We start from the raw sequence: 7,915 nt of genomic DNA on the forward strand, positions 1-7,915 counted from the left end.
AGAACATATGGTTAACAGATGATCATAAACCGTATGGTAAACATATGTTTGGATGATGGTTGCTTTACTTCCAGTTGCAGGTCATATGCATATTCAGGCTATGAAATCATGATAATCAGAAATGAGCTCCAACCCTAATTTGTATAAGACTGACACCCTTACTCACAAAGTAACAATTTGCAGGAAGATATGTCTCCCTACCTGGACACAAAATTCTGACTATGTGTTGATTCAGTCTGCTCTTACTTCTTAATGCTTTTTGCCTAGCAAAGCAGCTTATACCAGTTTTCAAGTCTTTGCATTGACTCTGTCCCTGTTTGAACCTTTAATAACCTCTTGCACTCAATTTCAGAATAACTGAGGGGTTCTAATAACATGTAGAATATATGAACAAAACATGTCATCATGTGAATTATTCATTTGAAATAAAACTTTCATGGTATCAATTCTATTGCATCATTTGAGCATTTCGTCTGAATGCAGATGTTTTAATCAATAAGGAATCTACAGCTTTACAGTTTGCACTTTGACATGGGTTTTTTAAGGATTTTTAAGAACGCTTACAAACTGTATCATTAAAATGAGAACCCCTTAACCATCCCATCAGCTTAAAATTAAACCAATATCTATACATGCATGTTTTCTTAAAATGGTATGATTGATAATAAATTCTCATTTTTGGTAACAGAATATATTTTAAAAATTTGTTAATAGTATAATAAAATGTACATATATGTAACACAAGTAAAAGTCTATTTCTTCATCTTTTTTTTCTTCTTTTAACAGTTTCTTTCCATGGCAGATTCTGAAATAAACGCAAGATGCAAATTTTATAATAACAGCAACTAACTATCAATATATCTTGATTTTAAAACAAGCAAAATATTATAATATTATTATTACTTACAGTGATACATGAACATCTGTATATTTACAAGCAATCTGTCAGTATTGCATTACAATTTATCGGACCACAGCTGAATTATCACGTTGTGATTGGTTAAACGCCCTCACGTGGTGACCCCCTATGAGACCCTTTGGGGTTAGTTAGTTTCATAAGAGGTTCATGACACGTTAATGGTGACATCTATTAATGTTGTTGTGTTTCATTGTTAATTTTTTCAACAGAACGCAGCAGAAAAAGTCTGGTGTCTGATAAATTCGTTATACGGTTAACTACTGACCCCCTACATATCCATAGAGGGTGAATAAATTCATAGGGGATTTGGCCTCCGGCCTCACCCCCTATGGATTTAACTAACCCTCTATGGATCTGTAGGGGTCAATAGCCAACCATATAACTTATAATATAGTCCCCTACCAGTTAAATTTCATTATATTGGAACAAATTTCTAACTTTATCTACTGTGGATTCATTATTATTGGTTGGATACCAATTTTCGTGGATTTCGTGTGAACAGTCAGTGATATTGTTTGCCTTAATTTAGTGGAGAATAAAGGCTTTTTCCCCTGGAGAAGAATCCCAATTTTAAAAAAAATGGCTTAAAACTATTCCCAAAAAGACAATTTTTTCCCAAACAGTGCTGTCTCAGTAGAAATTCTGCATGAATATAAACTGAAAAACACTCATTTAAACATTTTTCACGCCTAAAATGACTATATTTGCAGATTTGAGGGTCTATTTAGGTATCATCACTGACAAAATGAGGTCTTATTTTAAAATGGCTCTGTAAATTGAAGTTTCAGTCAAATTCATGGTTAATTTTAAATTTCTCAATTTGATGAAAATGACGCATATTTTCCCAATAAAAAAGGGTAGAGGTAGTTTTGAAAAAAAACAAAAATATCACTGACAGTTGAACCATGAAATTAAAAGTTCAACGAATGACAATTTTTCCTATGGCTTGTATGCCGACTTCAGCAAAACCACGAAATTAAATATCCGCAAACCTGTAAGTTTTCCTCAATCCACGAAAATTGGTACCCACGAAAATGAATGAATCCATAGTATAACTTGTCATGGTGTAACATGTGTAAACTATATAACAAATATCAAATCAAAGTGTTGAAACTAATTATTTAAGTGAATTTTGTAAGACCAAGGATTATTATTACGCTCAAAATCATTAGACCAGAAAAAAAATTAAACTGGATCTGTTACTTGTCATGATAAAACAATATCATATCAATATCTTCAAGCATGAAGAAAGAAGAATGTGTCCATAGACTGGTTCATGGATGCCCCACTTGCACTATCAAATTTTCTTTGTTCAGTGACCATGAAATTGGATACAAAACTCTAATTTGGCATTAAATTTAGACAGATCGTATCATTGGACTTCAACTTCATCAAAAGCTACTTTGACCAAAAATTTTAACCTGAAGAAAGACAGACAGAGAAACCAATGCACAAACCGAGAAACAAAATGCCCAATCATATAAAAGGGGCATAAAAAAGTGTGGAAAACTGGATGGACAGACCACAGGAAGGGAACTAAAAAGTTAAAACCATTGAAAATCACATATATATCAGAATACTTATTTAAACAGTGATTTTTTTCTTCTCAAATAACTCATTATAAATAATAAAGGAAACAATTTCTGTTTGCATCCTCAACTGTCACCCTTCTCTAGTTTAAATTGTTTGACATACTTTACATGTCATTTTTAAAGCATAAAGGTACATGTTAATGTGTTTTGTCTAACTAATATAAACTTCCTAATAATCCAAATTGCAAAATAATTATGTTTTAAATTTTACTACTTTTTTGTTGTTGAGGGCAAAGAAATTCAAAAGTAACATTGTAATCCCACATGCAGGATTCTGCACCACTATCGCATGCTGATGTGCAATGGGTTAACGCACTATCGCAAATTTTGATTAAGTCAAAGTGCGATGATGGCATTGTGACACTTTTTTATCGATAGCTTTGCTGAATTGCTAAGGTGGTAATTTGAATTTGTTTATCATATTTTCTATGTTATTTTTTAATGTTTACATGTGAATTTGGTCAAGGAAACTCCTGTTTACCACCCACTTCATTTAGTGGTGATATAATTTGATTGGTTGAGGTCACAAGTTAATAAAAACATTCATAAATATATATAACATAATACCTTGTCTTAACTTGCTCATATTGGTGTCCATGTACTGTGTCTGTTATATTTTCCCCTTTTCTTTTCTTTTCTTCACTTATATATGTTCCATTTCTCCCAAAAGTAAAAAAAAAACTCAACTTCATCAGGCCCATTGACATATATTAGCTTGTTTTTGTGGAAAAATGACCTCTGAAATTAAAACAATTAAAATATTGATTTTATTACAAATTACTGATTTAAAGATTATATATATGTACTTATCTTATGTACTTATGTTTAGTAAACCAGATGCTCCGCAGTGCACAGCTTTATAAGATTGCAGAGGTCAAACCCTGAACATGTGGAGCAAGTATGACACAACATTTAAGCTTGATACAGCTCTGAATTTGGATTGTGATTAAATAGTTGACAAAACATAGGTTTCTGACACAGAATAAATGTGGTCTAAGAACTTAAACTTAAAAACTTAAAAACTTAAAAAATTTAAATTGGACATTTATCTATTATTGTCCAATATCCAAAATTTAATTACATGGTTAGATTCAGCATATCATAGAACCCAAAGAATTCAATTTTTGATGAAATCAAATGAAATCAAATAATGTTCAATTTTAGACCCTTTAGACCTCAATGTGAACCAATTTGACGAACCCTATATATTCAATCTTTGTTAAAATCAAATAAAGTTTAACTTTTAACCCCGATCTGAAACTTGAAAACTTGGCCCATAATCAAAAATCTAAGTACATGTTTAGACTCAGCATATCAAAGAACCCCAAAAAATCATTTTTTGTTAAAATCAAACTAAGTTTAATTTTGGACCTTTTGGACCTTGATGTAGACCAATTTGAAAACAGGACCAAAAATTCAGAATCTAAATAAACAGTTAGATTTGGCATCAACATGATCAAAGAACCATATAATTCATTTTTTGATGAAATCAAACAAAGTTTCATTTTGGACCCTTTCCGATCCTTATTCCTAAACTGTTTGGACCAAAACTCCCAAAATCAATCCTAACCTTCCTTTTGTGGTCCTAAACCTAATGTTCATAGAAATTTCCTAGATTTCTGTTGACTTTTACTAAAGTTATTGTGCGAAAATAAGAAAAATGCTTATTTGGGCCCTTTTTGGCCCCTAATTCCTAAACTGTTGGGACCAAAACTCCCAAAATCAATCCCAACCTTCCTTTTATGGTCATTAACCTTGTGTTTAAAATTCTATACTTGATTGTAAAGAGAGCTTCCAATTAAAATAAATAGTATGTTACTGCTAACATGGTTAATTTTCAAACTAACCCAAGAATAAAAAATGTCACCTCTATGTCCTCAACATTTACTTGTACATGTACGCACATTGTACATGTAAGGGACGACATCAAAAGATCGATGTAGGATAAAAAATTTAAATCAAATAGTTTGGGGGTGGGGGGTTTAAAATCCTGCAAGTTTTGTATATCTTAAATCGATATTTACATATATCCCTATAGGTAAATCCTTTTTTCCCAAATTAAGTTATGAGAGGGGGGGGAGGTCAGTGAAAAACTATGTGAAGTAAGTTTTTTTTATCCTATATTGAAATTTTGATGTCGTCCCTAAGTCTGAAAACAAAAAACTTAAACATAACTTTCATGACATACCTCTGATCACACATTTGCAATGTTTCATTGGCTGCTGCTCCTTATTTGCACATCAATCCACTACTAGTCTAGATACATGTATAAATATAGAAAGCATCGCCTCTAATGACTTCTGTTTTGTTGATTATTTTCCACTACTTCTTTCAGTGCATGTACTTTCATTAAAAATGCTAAAAGAAAAATGTTTAAATGCATAAACATGATAAACATGATGAAAGGAAATTACATGAAGTTATGATACATGTAACTGGCAAAATTGCCTCACTTTGACATTTTAAAATAAAACTAACAGATTTGCCCTAAAAAATATGACTTTACAAAAAGCATTTCATCAATTATTTTAATGTTCTCCTGCATCATTTCAAATCAATATGATCAATACGACATTTTAATGAATGAACTGGTTATATTGCATCTCTGATTTTGTCAATTAATGTCAATCTTTGGGCAATAAACATAATACATGTACATATGCATGTATTAACATGATAAAGGAATTTGAAATTTTAAGTTATATGAAGATGTGGTATGAGTGCCAATGAGACAACTCTCCATCAAAATAACAATTCATAAATTTAAATTATAGGTCAAGGTACGGCCTTTAACACAGAGCCTTGGCTCACACTGAACAGCAAGTATATACATGTATGTATCACGATTTTGTGCTGTATTCGTGTCAGTTCTGACTTTACTACACCTATAGATAACAAGAGTGCACACACTGAAATGTCTTGCCTTCTTTACTTATCATTGATATTATGTTGATAGTTATAAGTATAAAGCTTTATTACAACTGTCACATAAACTAAACATTAACCAAGATAGCTAAACAAAGACCAATGAACCATGAAAATGAGGTCAAGGTCAGATGAACCATGCCAGGCAGACATGTACAGCTAACAATGCTTTCATACAACAAATATAGTTGACCTATTACTTAAAAGTTTTAAAAAAATAGACCAAAACACAAAAACTTAACACTGTGCAATATATTAAGGAACCTTGAAATTGAGGTCATGGTCAAATAAAACCTGAGGGACTGACATTTAGATCATAATATATTTCAGTACACCAAATATACATGTACTGTAGTTGACCTTTGTCATACAATATTAGATTAAAAGACCAAAACTTGAAAAATTAACTTTGACCACTGAACCATGCAAATGAGGTCAAGGTCAGATTACATCTACCCGCTAGACATGTACACCTTACAATCATTCCATACAACAAATATAGTAGACCTATTGCAAAAAGTATGAGAAAAACAGACCAAAACACAAAAACTTAACTATAACCATTGAACCATGAAAATGAGGTCAAGGTCAGGTGACACCTGCCAGTTGGACATGTACACCTTACAGTTCTTCCATACACCAAATATACTAGCCCTATTGCTTATAGTATCTGAGATATGGACTTGACCACCAAAACTTAACCTTGTTCAATGATCCATGAAATGAGGTCGAGGTCAAGTGAAAACTGTCTGACGGACATGAGGATATTGCAAGGTACGCACATACCAAATATAGTTATCATATTACTTATAATAAGAGAGAATTCAACATTACAAAAATTCTGAACTTTTTTTTCAAGTGGTGATCACTGAACCATGAAAATGAGGTTAAGGACATTGGACATGTGACTGACGGAAAGTTCGTAACATGAGGCATCTATATACAAAGTATGAAGCATCAAGGTCTTTCATCTTCTAAAATATAAACCTTTCAAGAAGTGAGCTAACACCGCAGCCGCCGCCCCCTGATCACTATCATGACTATCCCTATGTCGAGCTTTCTGCAACAAAAGTTGCAGGCTCGACAATAAAATTGAGACTGGAAATGGGGAATATCTATACATTAAATGATTTACATGTCTATCAAACCATCTAATGCCCAAATTTTTTAATTTCTATAGAATTACAACCACATGATTAATTATCTGCCTTTTCACAATGAAAATGACACGAAAAAAAATATTATAATAACAGCATCCCCCTTTTATAAAGTGACTTGTATATTTATTTTGTACACCGTTAAACAATCTTTTGTGTCTGGCTTCATGCATTTAGTGATAGTTCTTTTGGTACTGGATATTGATTGGTATGTCTTATATATAAAATTATTAGTAAGTTTTAATTCATGTTTCAAACAAGCAGATAGGATACGGGTATTAAAATTAGAAAACATTTCACAAAAGAATACCCACTATAGAGTTGTCGGTAAGACACATGTAGGATCGAAATCTTTTTTTTTTAATTTAAATTACCTTTAAAGGAATTATTGAAGCATCATCACGCATGACTGGAGAGGCTCCAGTTTGGCAGTCAGTGCAACACCCCACTTTTATTAACATTTCCGGATCTGCCACTGTTGACCAATTCAACCAGCTGTGAAAATAAGATAAAGGTTACATGTATGTGAAACTTGGCATTCACTACACACAAAACAGTTGACCAATTACTTATTTACTTGGCATGATTAAGTTTTTACATAAACTAAAATCATATAAAATCAAACAGTGACTGTGTTTCCCAAACTCTGTGCATGTATGATTGACAAAAGGTGGTCAATGGTTTTCGGGGTGTTTGGTGGTGTTTTGGGTGACGAAAATACCCACCCCTCTAGATTTTTTTTTTTATGCCCCGGATTTTGCAATCAGGACCCCTCCAACCCCCCTAGAAGACAAATACTTTGTTTACAAAAAACCCTGTTCTCACAAGAAGGTCATAAATAAGGGACCGGTACCCTATTCTAACCAGCAGGGCATGAAACAGCGACCCTGATTTTTGGCATATTTCTGATATAAAAGTTATATAGGAAGTAAGTACCCCCCCCCCCCTTTCCCAGATACAAACATACCATCCATATGCCGAGCCCTTTAAATAATAAAATATAACTGTCGAGAGTAGAGAAATATCGTAATACACGAGTTATAGTGTCGGAATCTGTTTCTCTAATGCTTTTTATCGTTCTTTTTCAAAGATTTTCAGAAAATTGTGCTCTTTATATGCGACGTCATCAGGCAAGGTCGCCTTTTTTCATAACGTCACAATAGGAAAATTGAGAAGAAAACAAAAGATTTTGATGTCATAATCAAATTTCGACTAATCATTTTCCGAGAACAGATTTTTCACTAGTGAGGATAAATATTTTTCTCACACCGGTCAGGAAATGTGAAAATAGCACAAAAATTAGAGAAACAGTTTTCTCTGCT

General features: G+C 32.6%; 1 long non-coding RNA gene across 1 annotated transcript; it reads right to left on the minus strand.

The window, feature by feature from the left end:
* Positions 1-42: 42 nt before the first annotated feature.
* LOC134706710 (uncharacterized) lies at positions 43-7,084 on the minus strand. Its single transcript, XR_010105650.1, has 4 exons — positions 6,968-7,084; positions 4,700-4,869; positions 3,079-3,249; positions 43-805 (listed from the first exon to the last, which is right to left on the minus strand). It is a non-coding gene; the product is annotated as an uncharacterized LOC134706710 (long non-coding RNA).
* Between the last annotated feature and the right edge of the window lie 831 nt (positions 7,085-7,915).

The sequence above is a fragment of the Mytilus trossulus genome, chromosome 1 (assembly GCF_036588685.1).
Source record: "Mytilus trossulus isolate FHL-02 chromosome 1, PNRI_Mtr1.1.1.hap1, whole genome shotgun sequence".
In the NCBI taxonomy this organism is placed as follows: Eukaryota; Metazoa; Mollusca; class Bivalvia; order Mytilida; family Mytilidae; genus Mytilus; species Mytilus trossulus.